General features: G+C 44.6%; 1 protein-coding gene across 1 annotated transcript in view; it reads right to left on the bottom strand.

Annotated features, from left to right (window-relative positions):
• dab1a (DAB adaptor protein 1a) overlaps positions 1-13,424 on the bottom strand; it is a 721,091-nt gene that overhangs the window by 670,287 nt on the left and 37,380 nt on the right. The window lies entirely within an intron of this gene.

Raw genomic sequence — 13,424 nt, 5'->3', positions numbered from 1 at the left:
GTTGGGATATTTTCCAAAATGCAATAAAAACAAAAATCTGTGATATGTTAATTCTCGTGAACCTTTATTTAAATGACAAAAGTACAAAGAAAAGATTTTCAATAGTTTTACTGACCAACTTAATTGTATTTTGTAAATATACACAAATTTAGAATTTGATGGCTGCAACACACTCAACAAAAGTTGGGACAGAGTTAAAATAAGATTGAAAAGTGCACAGAATATTCAAGTAACACTGGTTTGGAAGACTCCACACTAAGCAGGCTAATTGGTAGCAGGTGAGGTATCATGACAGGGTATAAAAGTAGCGTCCATCAAAGGCTCAGTCTTTGCAAGCAAGGATGGGTCGTGGCTCACCCCTTTGTGACAAAATTCGTGAGAGAATTGTTAGTCAGTTCAAAAGGAACATTTCCCAACGCAAGATTGCAGAGAATTTAGGTCTTTCAACACCTACAGTACATAATATTGTGAAAAGATTCAGAGAATTCAGAGACATCTCAGTGCGTAAAGGGCAAGGTTGGAAACGACTGTTGAATGCGCGTGATCTTCGAGCCCTCAGGCAGCACTGCCTAAGAAACCGTCATGCTACTGTGACAATTATAGCCACCTGGGCTCGGGAGTACTTCAGAAAACCATTGTCACTTAACACAGTCCGTCGCTTCATCCAGAAATGCAATTTGAAACTTTATTACGCAAGGAGGAAGCCATACATCAACTCTATGCAGAAACGCCAGTGAGTTTTCTGGGCCCGATCTCATCTCAGATGGACCGAAAGACTGTGGAGCCGTGTGCTGTGGTCAGATGAGTCCACATTTCAGCTAGTTTTCAGAAAAAAACGAGCGTCCAGTTCTCCGTCCCAAAGATGAAAACGACCATCCTGATTGTTATCAGCGAAAGGTGCAAAAGCCAGCATCTGTAATGGTACAGGGGTGCATCAGTGCCCATGGCATGGGTGAGTTGCATGTATGTGAAGGTACCATTGACACTGAGGCGTATATTAGGATTTTAGAGAGACATATGTTGCCATCAAGGCGACGTCTCTTCCCGGGACATTAATGCTTATTTCAGCAGGACAATGCCAGACCACATTCTGCACGGGCTACAACAGCATGGCTTTGTGCTTGACTGGCCTGCTGCCAGTCCAGATCTATCTCCTATTGAAAATGTATGGCGCATCATGAAGAGGAGAATCAGACAATAGAGACCACGGACTGTTGAGCAGCTGAAGTTTTATTTCAAGCAAGAATGGACAAAATTTCCAATTGCAAATCTACTACAATTAGTATCCTCAGTTCCAAAATGATTGAAAAGTGTTATTAAAAGGAAAGGTGATGTAACACAATGATAAACATGCCTCTGTCCCAACTTTTGTTGAGTGTGTTGCAGCCATCAAATACTAAATTAGTGTATATTTACAAAATACAATTAAGTTGGTCAGTAAAACTATTGAAAATCTTTTCTTTGTACCTTTGTCAGTTAAATAAAGGTTCATGTGAATTAACATGTCACAGATTTTTGCTTTTATTGCATTTTGAAAAATATCCCAACTTTTCTGGAAATGGGGTTTGTAAATGCACCTTCCCAAAATCAAGATGCACAAACTGGAAGAAGAAAAAGGAAGGTGAAGGAAAGTGTCCAGAGCTGTCAAAACCACTTCATGCAGTCTCGGAGTCAACTCCTACAACCACCACACAGGAGGCCCCAGAAAATGAGGCTGTTTCATGGCCACAAATCTCACCTGCCAAACAGAGTGATTCCCCCATGTCAGGAAAAACATTATTGCAAAAGAGAAATAAATCCTCCACAGTGATTAAATCTCTTGACCTGAATGGCACAATTTAAAATTTACTATGTTGTGGATGATGTGGATGTCTGTATATAGTAGTTGTATTATATAGTATTCTGTGTATAGTTGAGATGCATTCTATATTGAGTTGAAGTTTATAGCCATGCAGGGAGAAGTTTGTGTATTTAATATTTCAGTAATATGGTAAATATATTGTTTGATGAAGCATTCTTGTTTGCTTAAATAATTCATTATGGTTTATGTCTATAAATACATGAACTGCATACTTTATCATGCTACCACGTGATATGTGCGCACCTCACTTAAAGTAAACGAGGAGTTAGACTCACATTTCCGACTCCTGTGCCTTCCTTTGAAATAGTTTAATGTTTTGAAGTTATAAAACTTAACAACCATGTCATTATGTCTATAAGAATACTTGCCATTACAAGCTCAGTGTTGCTTGCCAGAGCTTAGGCCATCGCAACCCTGAAATTTTGCCTCTAGCTTGCTCACATTTGCCGCAGGGAGTATCTGTAACATCAGTTTCTCTGCAGTTCATGCTTGCAGTAAACAAATAACCCATGTCTTGCTTGAGAGAGCAAACACATTCAGCAATTTCTCCATGGATGTTCTAGGACTCTGGGGTTTGCACAGATTGTAGGATTCCCTCAGGTCTATGGTGTCATTGACTTGACTCATGTTGCTCCCTCACAAAACATGACTAGTTTCATAAATCACAGGACTTTCACTCTATTAATGTGTGTCTAGTGTGTGGTTCAGGTCTGTGCCTGCCTTCCTGGCAATAATGCTTTGGTATTGAGTCAATTACACCGCTCTTACTGTTTTCTCTTACACACGGAGCTAAAGACTAATAGGATATCCCTTGCGCAACTGTCTTCTGACTTTCCCAGAAATCCACACTCAGTTGTACTATTGCTGCTATGAGTAAGCTAGAACTTAATAGTCTGTAAAGGTAACTGCTCAAATTCCTGCATAGATCTGTCAACATCCTGCAGGAAAAAGTGCTTCATATAATTCTGATTTGCTGCATGCTGTCTAAAGTGAAAACACTACGAGAGAAGAACAATTAGCATGATGAGCATATTGATAATGAGCATGAACAGGAGGAAGGCAAAGGTTTCCTGCAGATAGAAGAATTCAAGGAAAACACCAACTGAAGACATCTTGATCCTCTGCCTCACTCTAAATTAGCCAATCACTCTACCCTACATCAACAATTTGCCCAAAATGAACATTTATATTCATAATAAGCACCATCAAACTCCTATCAAGAGTTGTTTCATTTCTCGATGACTGCAAAGTAATGGTGTCAGAAATGAGAATTCACACAAGCTGACACGAATTTTCCTGTAACATATTTGCAAGCTTAGTCTAATGCATTCATTTATTGGTAGAGTAATAAAAATGGAGACCTATATTTGTGTACCAGGTTTTACATCCTAAAATGTGGCAAAGCACTTAACAGCTAATGAAATACTTTTAACATGTAGTCATGGTTGAAAGGTTGCAATGTGGTAAATTCACAAACTCTTGGACACAATGAAGACTCACAAATGGTAAATTATGCTCTCAAGTCACAGCTAGATATTCAGAACACCAAGTAATGCAAGTCTACCTCACTAGTGAGTTGTTGGATAACAGATGAGCTCGCGGGGATGGGCTTATTACCTATCAGCCTACCGCGTTGTTGCCTGCTACAGCTGCTTCCGTCAGAAGCAGTGCGCAAGGAAACAAAAGCGTGGTAAGTGCACTGGCGTTCATGTGAGACTAAAGGTGAAATCCTGTAGGCCAGCTCTCCCGTCAATTCTGCTTTCAAATATCCATTCTCTAGAAAATAAGCTGTGTCTGAGACTGAATCAGCATGAGATGAAAGACTGCTGCACGCTCATTCTGACAGAAACATGGCTCCGAGAATTCACCCTGAAGTGGCCATCCAGTTAGAGGGCTTCATCTTTTATTGGGCTGACAGAATTCCTGCACTCTCTGGCAAGACACGCGGTGGAGGTGTATGTATCTATGTCAATAAGAACTAGTTTGTGAACACTTTGGTGGAGATGACCCACTGTTGGACTATGGTGGATTTCCTAGCGGTGAAGTGCAGGCTCTTCTATTTACCAAGGGAGATCACTGCTATAGTGATTGTAGCTATATACATCCCTACTGTGTTAATACTGGGGAAGCACTGTGTGAGCTCTACAGTGCCATTAGTGATCTGCAAACCACACAACTCGATGGTTTCTTTGCTGTTGCTAGCAACTTCAGGATGTCGAGGACATCCCCATTATTAAACACATCTATGTGAGGGCAAATCAGAAGCCCTGGTCGACAACAAAGGTCCGGATATGGCTGAGAGATTGGGATGCTGCCTTCATATCGGGGGATAAAACAGCTCACAGTCTGCATAAGCTGCGCCATCATGAAGGCCAAATAGGATTATTCACAGAGAGTATACAGCCATTTCTCTGACACCAGATATATAAGGCGCATGTGGCAGGGCATAATGGACCGCCCTGTGCATCAACAACTGTGAAGCTTCTCCTTCTGATAGGCTAAATGATTTTTATGCTTGGTCTGATGCATTGAACGGTATGCCAGAGATAAGGATCTCTCTTCCCTCTGAGGAGCAGGCACTCTCTTGGGCTGCAACTGATGATGAGGAAGACCCTAGCCAGGGTCAACCCAAGTAAAGCTGCGGAGCCTGATAACATACCTGGTCAGATGCTGAGGGACCGTGCATCTCGGTCAATAGAGATTCAAACAGACATCACCAACATCTCTCCGGAACAGTCCACTGTCCCCTCAGGTTTCATGGAGGCCACCATCATCTCAGTACCCAAGACGGCAACAGTAACAGTATGACTGTCCAGTGAAGTGCTTTGAGTAACTGGCTATGAATCGCATTACATCCCATCTCCCTGCTACATTGAGCCCTTTCCAGTTTGCTTATCACTCAAATCGGTCCACTGATGATGCACTCTACTTCATCATGTGCCTGATGTGACAAGATCCCTCATGTGGCAAGATGCCATTTTCAACTTCAGCTCAGCATTTAATACAATCATCCCTCAGAAGCTGGTGGATAAACTGTCCTCGTCTCAACACCTCTCACTGTAACTGGATCCTGGACTTGTTGACAGAAAGGCCACAGTCAGTACATGTTGGCAGAAACACCTCTAGCTCCTGCACACTGAGCACCAGCACTCCCCAGGGATGCACGCTCAGCCCGCAGCTGTTCACTCTGCTGACACATGACTGCACTGCTGGATCACGTTCAAACTGAATAATCAAGTTTGCTGATGAGACGACAGTGATTGGCCTCATCAACAATGGTGACAAAACGGCTTATAGGGAGGAGGGAGAGTGGCTGGTAGAATGGTGCAAGAAGGACAACTGGAGTCTCATTGTAGACAAGACCAAAGAGATGGTTGTGGATTTTAGGAGTGTGCAGGCTGACCACTCTTCATTGCACATAGACAACACCTCCATGGAGAGAGTTAGAGGCACCAAGTTTCTGGGAATGCACATAATCAATGATCTCACCTGGTCCCTCAACATCATTGGTCAAGAAAGAACCGCAGCATTTCCACTTCCTGAGGAGATTGAGGTGAGCGAAGCCCCCCCCCCCCTCCGCCCCACCACCCATTCTAATCAATTCTTTACAGGAGCATGACCAAGAGGTTTCTGACCATTTGCATCACTGTCTGGTATGCGAATTGCAAAGCATCTGATCGGAAGTCTCAAAAACGGATTGCAAGTCCTTTCGAGAGGATCATTAGGGTCTCTCTTTCACCCATTAAAGATGTTTATCAGAAGCGCTACATACACAGGGCTTTAGCATTACAAACGTCCCTCCCACCTGTCTAACAATCCCTCTGATCCCCTACCAACAGGCACTAGAATGGGAACTGTTAGGAAGAGAAACAGCTTCTTCCCCAGGCCATAAGACTTCTGAACTCCCTGCCTCCACCCTGGTCTCATCACGCAAGAAGTGCCAGTAGGACTATACTGTTTACTTTTTAAACTTGTGTTGTAAATGCACCTTATTACTTGTTAATTTATTTGTGATAATATTACTTTATGTGTTATGTGTATGAGTTATATGTACTGTCCTCCATTCAGAGGAACACTGCTTCGGTTGGTGGTATACATACGTATAGCTGAATAACAATAAACTGAACTTGATTTTGAACTTGAATGATGGAATAAGGACTAAACTTATGATATTGTCATGACTGCACATAGTACTCAAAATCCAAAACTCATTTCAGAAAAGTTAATGTAATTATTTCCACTTATATAACTATAGAGTGATTAATGTTATCAACTGTGAATGAATTTCTAAGCAAAGCTAATTTTAAAATATTTATTGAGGAATATATATAATTTAGGACATTTAGAACAACTCTATTGCTTCTCTAGAGAAGATTTCTTACATAGAGAAGTCTAAAGCCAAGTTTAATGCATCTGTTTTAACATTTCACCCAAAAAGATCATACACTAAAAAATCATCAGAGTCTTCCCCATCTAAGAACCCTGGATGAACCGTGCGTTTCCAGTCTGCTGCGGGCAGTTCAGAGGCATCCAAGAATATTACAGGATGTCCAGGTACGATCTCTGGAAAGCCGTCTCGTGGGCGAAGCGACAGTTCCAGTCTAAACGTGAATTCATGAAGGATGCTCAGCAGTTGTGCCAGGGCTTGAATACCGCCAACTCTCCACCAATATCACCAACCACCAAAGTAAAATCAAGCAGCATCAGCAACAACAGGGCTTCACTTCCAGATGAGCCCAATGCCTTCTATGCTTACTTTGACTAGTAAAACATGGAGGAACCATCACGAACTCCCACAGCCCCCGAAGATCTTGCGATTTCAGTCTCCGAGGCTGAAGGGCAAGTATCCTTCAGGAGAGTGCACACCAGTCCAGTCCGGGTACCTGGCCAAGTGCTAAAGACCTGTGCTGATCAACTGGCTGAAGTGTTCACTGATATCTTTAACCTCTCACTTCAGCAGTCTGACACACCCAACTGCTTCAAGCAGGCTTCAATTATACCAGTGACTGAGAAGAACTTGGTAACCTGCCTTAATGATTATCATCCAGCAGCACTTACATCCACAGTGATGAAGTCTTTTCAGAGATTGGTGATGAAACATATCAACTACTGCCTGAAAACCAACCTGGACCTGCTCCAGTCTGCCTACTGACACAACAGTTCCACAGCTGATGCCATCTCATTGGCTCTTCACTGAACTTTGGAACATCTGGACAGCAAAGGTGCATACATCAGGATGCTCTTGATCAATTACAGCTTGGCATTCAATACTATCATCCCCTCAAAACTAATCAGTAATCTCCAGGACTTTGGGCTTAATACCTCCTTGTGCAATTGGATCCTTGTTTTTCCTTACTACAGATCCCAATCAGTTCAGATGGCAACGGCATCTCCTCCACAATCTCCATCAGCACAGGTGCACCACGAGGCTGTGCACTTAGTCCCCTGTTCTACTTGCTTTACACTTATGACTATGTGGTTAAGTACAGCTCCAATGCCATATTCATGTTTACTGTCATAGGTCGAATCAAAGGCAATGATGAATCATAATACAGGAGGGAGATTGAAAACCTAGCTGAGTGTGTCACAACAACAACCTCGTACTCAATGTCAGCAAGACCAAGGAGCTCATTTTTAACCTCAGGAGGAGAAAACCACAGGTCCATGAACCAGACCTCATTGGGAGATCAGAGGAGGAGATGGTCAGCAACTTTAAATTCCGCAGTGTTATCATCTCAGAAGACCTGCCCTGGACCCAGCACTTATGTGCAATTATGAAGAAAACATGACAATTCCTCTGCTTCCTTAGGAGTTTGCGAAGATTTATCATATGACTTCTGAAACCTCTATAGATGTGTGGTGGAAAGTATATTGACTGGATACATCACAGCCTGGTATGGATGCACGAATGCCCTTGAATGGAAATTCCATCAAAATACTTTGGATATGGCCTAGTCTATAACAGGTGACGTCCTCTCTACCACTGAGCACATCTACACGGCACGTTATTGCAGGAAAGCAGCATCCATCATTAGAGACTTCCACCACCCAGGAAGACTTCTCACTGCTGCCATCAGAAAGAAGTTACAATAGCCTTAGAAGTCGCACCACCAGGTTCAGGAACAGCTATTACCCCCCAACCATTAGGCTCTTGAACCAGTAGGGATGACTTCACCCATCTTCACTTGCCCTGTCACCGAAGTGTTTCCATAAACTAAGGACTCACTTTCGAGCACTTTTCATCTCACGTTATCAATATTTATTGCTTTTCATTATTTCTTCTTTCGTTTTGTATTTGCATAGCTTGTTTACTTTGTGCACTGGTTATATGCTGAGTTGGGGCCTTCCATTGATTCTATTACGGTTATTGGATTTATTGAGTATACCTGCATGGTTGTATATGGTGATAATAAATTTACTTTGAACTTTGAAGGTAACCCCGATGGTACAAGACTCCCACAACACTGACATTCTGGGAGACTAATTCGATGTATTCAGGAATGGAACAATGACTCAAAGCCTCTTGGCTGTGTTGCTAGCTGAAGTAGAGCTCAAAGTTCAAAGCACATTTATTATCAAAGTATGTATACTGTATACAATCTTGAGATTAACCTTCTTGCAGGCAGCCACAAAACAAAGAAAGAAACACAATAGCGCTGACACAGAAGTCACACTCTCTTTGATATGCAGGATCCCTGAAGACAGTGCTTTTATCCCGTTCAAACAACACCAAGCAATTGTGCTGGCTCTCCACTTTGTTCCCAGAGTTCTGCAGCTTTGTATTGAAGTCCTCATGAAAACCCTTGTTTCTGACCTTTTTTAAGCAATACATGTCTTCTGTCCTAGTAAATGACAATATCATTCTGACAGAACACAAAGAAAGCTTGTATGGGAATTGAAATGTCAAGTATTTTGAAGCTGGCTGGACATCCGGACTTTGCTGCACCTGACCTGCGCTGTTTGGTACTCAGTGCTTGAAATGAGTCATTTTCCATTCCCAGCCACAAGATCCCTCACAGTCACATGTGAAAAATCAGAAATTATATTTTTCCTTGATATACATGACATTTTTAATTTGCGGTATAAAGTATTTAAAATATTACATTAGTGATATTACTAATATTTAATTTTTACTGGAGATTTATTTAAAACTGATCGAGAAAACCTGGATACTTCATGATATGTAGGGCAATAAGTAGACTTGGCAATTTAGTTGCACTGTATATACAAGACGGGATGAGAATGCTTTGTTAGTAAGGACATTGTGAATTCAACAAGAGGGAAGGTTAATCTCTGCCAATGCCTGCCGTTCCAGTTCAATGGAAGTAATACAGCCCTATTTCAAATGAAGTCCTAGCTTTGTTAACATCACAGAACAAAATGTTCTGCAGACTTCTGCAGAACTATTTACATTGCTGTAGAAGTTCTCTAAGATTTTGCTGGAAGTCATATTTTTTTTCCTAGTCAAATGGCAGCATCAACTGCAGAAAGAACAAATTTAACTTACAGGAAAGCAGGGTCAGTAACCATCACGCAGACAGCATCAATACAGCTTGTAGCCTATTGATGTGAAATTGTGAACCAGTGAACAATCATGTCCAATTTAGCCTCCCCAGGGAGTGCCATTTGGTTCAACACATCCCACAACAGTGAGGCTGGAATTAGAAAATCAATGAAGAGATCATTGAACCATCTTTTATCAATGTATATGAGTGCCACAATGTATGAACACCTTGCTGTATTTATTAGTATAATTTGCCATTGGGTTTGTAAAATATTTCACAGCAATGTAATATTAGGGCTGCCTCAAAGACAAGTGATTGAATCAATTTTCCAGTAGTCTCACAGCCTACTGCTAGAATGCACTCTCACTGTAATTCCTTCCTAAAATTTGATTTTACTGTCAAGTCAGTCATCTAATCACAACGAGTACGAAGGGAAGTTGAAATTTCCAACAGTGTTGAGAGGATTACTAACAGATTAAAGTCGGCATCTTCAGTCCGCATATTTGTAAAGCCGGGGAAATCATTTTCAAAACAATGACTGAAAAATCTGGGTTTTTAGGTCACAGCGACATTTTGCTGGCTGACGTGTAGTGGGAAAGCAGCCTCAGAATGAATAGAGGAGTCTGACTGCAGAGTAATGAACTGTGCTGACCATTTTGTACTCCTGCTTCACAATCAGAATCAGGTTTATCATCACTGAAATAAGTCGTGACATTTGTTGTTTTGCGGCAGCAGTGCAATGCAACATAGTCAATAAAATACTGTAGTTTACAATAAGAAATATCAAAATAAATAAATGGTGCAAAGAGGGAGCAAAAGAATGAGGTGGTGTTGGTTGGATAAAGGTCAATCAGCACATTGCTGACATTGGAATCTGGGAATTAAAACTTCTCCAGTTATGCAAATGCCCCTTCCTATTGGAGCTTCTGCACCAGGTTTAAGTACTACAAAGCATTGGTTCGCAACCAGTTTTACGCCAAGGACCCCTACCATTGACTGAGGGGTCCATGGACCCCAGATTGGGAACCCTCGCTCTAGAATAATGTCATCTATTTTATCATGAGTTTCGCATTTAGATGACAAGTTCGGCCCATTGGCACTGCTTTGGAGGGCAAGTCTGTTCCTCTACCTTCACTGTTCTGCTGCGAGCTAATATGTGAGCTAAGTGCTGACTCTGCCACCTTTGTCCAAGAGAGAAGGCATTTACTTCCTCTGCCATTGTCAATTCCTGATCACAGGTTACCTGGGAATTTATTCAAGCGGTGAATTCCATAAATCCTTCCAGGTCCAAGGCAGTATGTTAGTCCCTTTGTCACTCATGTGGCATGGGTTACGAAGCCGTAGAATTCCTCTCCAGGTTTGTTACAATTAATTATCAATTTATTCACTTTAAGAGTTAGCAGTAAAAGTAACTAATCATACTTTCACTTCCCACATAAAGTCTAACATTGATTTAGTGCTTTGAACAACCGTGGGATGACCTAGAACAAGCTGACAACTTCTAAAGTATTGTGGCACTCCGGGGGGAGGGGGGGGAGCATGGCAAACAGCTCGCCCTGGTGTTCCTGGTGGCAAGCACCACTTACCATCTTAAAATAAATTCATGGGATTATGGTGGGCTGTTCAAGTTCATTTATTGTTACATTTTAGTTTGGGTTATACAGATATTCGCTTGTGTGTTTGTGGGTCGCCCTGACTGTAACGGGGGGGGGGGGGGGGGGTGATAATCACCTCTCCTTTCTGTACGTGACGGAGTTGGTTCCCACTGAGTGATGGTGCTCTGTCTGTTGTTGTGCTTGTCACAATAAAACCGGCAGTCAAGATAAACGAGCTCTTCTCTTTGTTATTATGGACTGAATGCTCGCAACATTGGCGTCAGAAGTGGGACTAGAAATTGACGGCAAGATTCAAGAGCTTTGATGTTGGATGGAGCGCCTTAAGACCCGGGGAATAAGTCAACGGACCGAGCAGCATGACCCCACCTCCCCGCCCCCCCCCCCACTGGGCTCCCAAAGGCAGGACGCTGGCCCGTGGGAGGACCTGGGAACCGAATATCGTGCTTTCCTGATGGGGCGAGCGTATCCAGGGAAACCCAAGATGCTGCAGCCATGGGAAAATGGGTGACGAGGCAGGCACCACCAACGCCAGTATTGTATCGACCCCCGATACAATGGTACCGGCTACCTGGAGACTTACCTGGCACAAGTCAAGCTTGCCACATGTCACAAACGGGTGCAGCCCCACCGAGACGCCGGTGCACTTGCCCTGGCACTGGAGGGAGATGCCTTGCAGGCCCTCCTTGACCTAACACCAGCTGAGCAGTGTACCTACAGTGCCTTCGTGGTGGCGCTGGAGCAGAGACCATTGGAGGAAGCAGTGAGGGAGACTGTGCAGCAGGGGGCGCTGTATGGGAGAAGGCCTGTGGGTGCTCACGGCAGATCTCCACCCCTGTGCTCAGCATGGCTATTTCCAGTTCCCTCCCACGGCCCAGGAAGAGCTTGCCTTCATGCACAACATGCTGGAGGAACTCAGCAGTTCGGGCAGCATCCGTGGAAACGAACAGTCACCGTTTCAGGCTGAGACCCTTCGTCAGGACTGAAGAGGGAGGGGGCAGGGGCCCCATAAAGAAGGTGGGGGAGGGTGGGAAAGAGAAGGCTGGTAGGTGCCAAGTGAAAAACCAGTAAGGGGAAAGATCAAAGGGTGGGGTAGGGGAAGCAGGGAGGGGATAGGCAGGAAAAGTGAAGAAGAAATGTAAGAGGAAAGCTCTATGGGTAGTAGTAGGAGGCAGGACCATGAGGGAGGTTATAGGCAGCTGGAGGAGGAGGCAGAGTGAAACTGGGATGGGGGAAGGGAGGGGGGAGGGAATTACTGGAAGTTGGAGAATTCAACGTTCATGCCAAGGGGCTGGAGATTACCCAGATGGTATATGCCTGACCTGCTGAGTTCCTCCAGTGTGTTGTGCATGTTGCTTTGACCCCAGCATCTGCAGAGTATTTTGTGTTTAAGAGCAGCAAGTTCGCCTGACATCACCATCATCACGAGCCAAGGTGCTGGCAGAGGCGGAGAGGACAGAAGCAATTTTAGACCCAAAGACGTTCCAGCATTGCCCCACATGCCGCAAACTAGGGCTTGGGTCACCAAGGCGGAAGAGGAGCCCAGGAGACAAACCCGACCAGCGCTGTGTGCCGTGGAGCGATCTCTGCTGCTGATATGGTGAGACAGGCCACGTGGCCCAGGACTGCCACAGCCCAGTGCAGCCATCGGGAAACACCGAGTGGGTGGTGCCGCCCAAGACCTCCAGCAGAATCCTCTCTGGGTGGGCCATTTGGGTAAAGAGCAAGGCTTATACGTGGACCGCATGGTGGAGGGCATCAGGTGCCATGAGTTGGTGGACACGAGGTCAACCATCACCATCATCCCCAGCATGGACCAGCCACCAGTGGTCCCCTTGGCTACGGTCACCGGCGATTAGAGGGAAGAGGTGGCTGCACAATGCAGTGGGGAAAAGCACAGTGGAGCATGATGTGGGACTAACTGGCATCATCGGCCTGGACCTGCTGTCCCACTGGGGCCCCCATGTAGATATGCCGGGGGCAACACTCTAGCAGGGCAGCTCCGGGAAATGGACCAGGCATGAACAGCAACAACCACCACTGATCTCTCAGCGGCCCACCAGAATGGTCCAGGGGCAGGGGCAAGCGGTCGTGTTGGCGCTTCAGGTGGCAGCTGGTGACAAGGTAGACCTTCCCACCATTGACCACCAGCGGCCGAGCAGCGAACAGTAGAGTGATCCCGTACTGGCCCAGGTGAGGGGACGGCCTCCGTGCAGGCAGGATCTGGAGCTGTTCTTGCCCTGGTGCGACGTAAGGGGGCAGGCCACCAGTCTAGGGTACCAATGCAACAGTACCTGGAGGGGGCCCAAATGGGGTGTGTAGGATTTGACATCCTAGACACCTTCCCACGCAGATGCCGGGAACCACCACATTCTCGTGCCCATGGGTTACTTTATGAAGTGGCCAGAGGCATACACGATCCCGGAGCAGTGCACCACCACCGCC

Source organism: Hemitrygon akajei, chromosome 12 (genome assembly GCF_048418815.1).
Source record: "Hemitrygon akajei chromosome 12, sHemAka1.3, whole genome shotgun sequence".
Classification (NCBI taxonomy): domain Eukaryota; kingdom Metazoa; phylum Chordata; class Chondrichthyes; order Myliobatiformes; family Dasyatidae; genus Hemitrygon; species Hemitrygon akajei.
The sequence above is the reverse complement of the archived record's forward strand: the minus strand, read 5'-3'. Positions and strand labels throughout refer to the sequence as shown.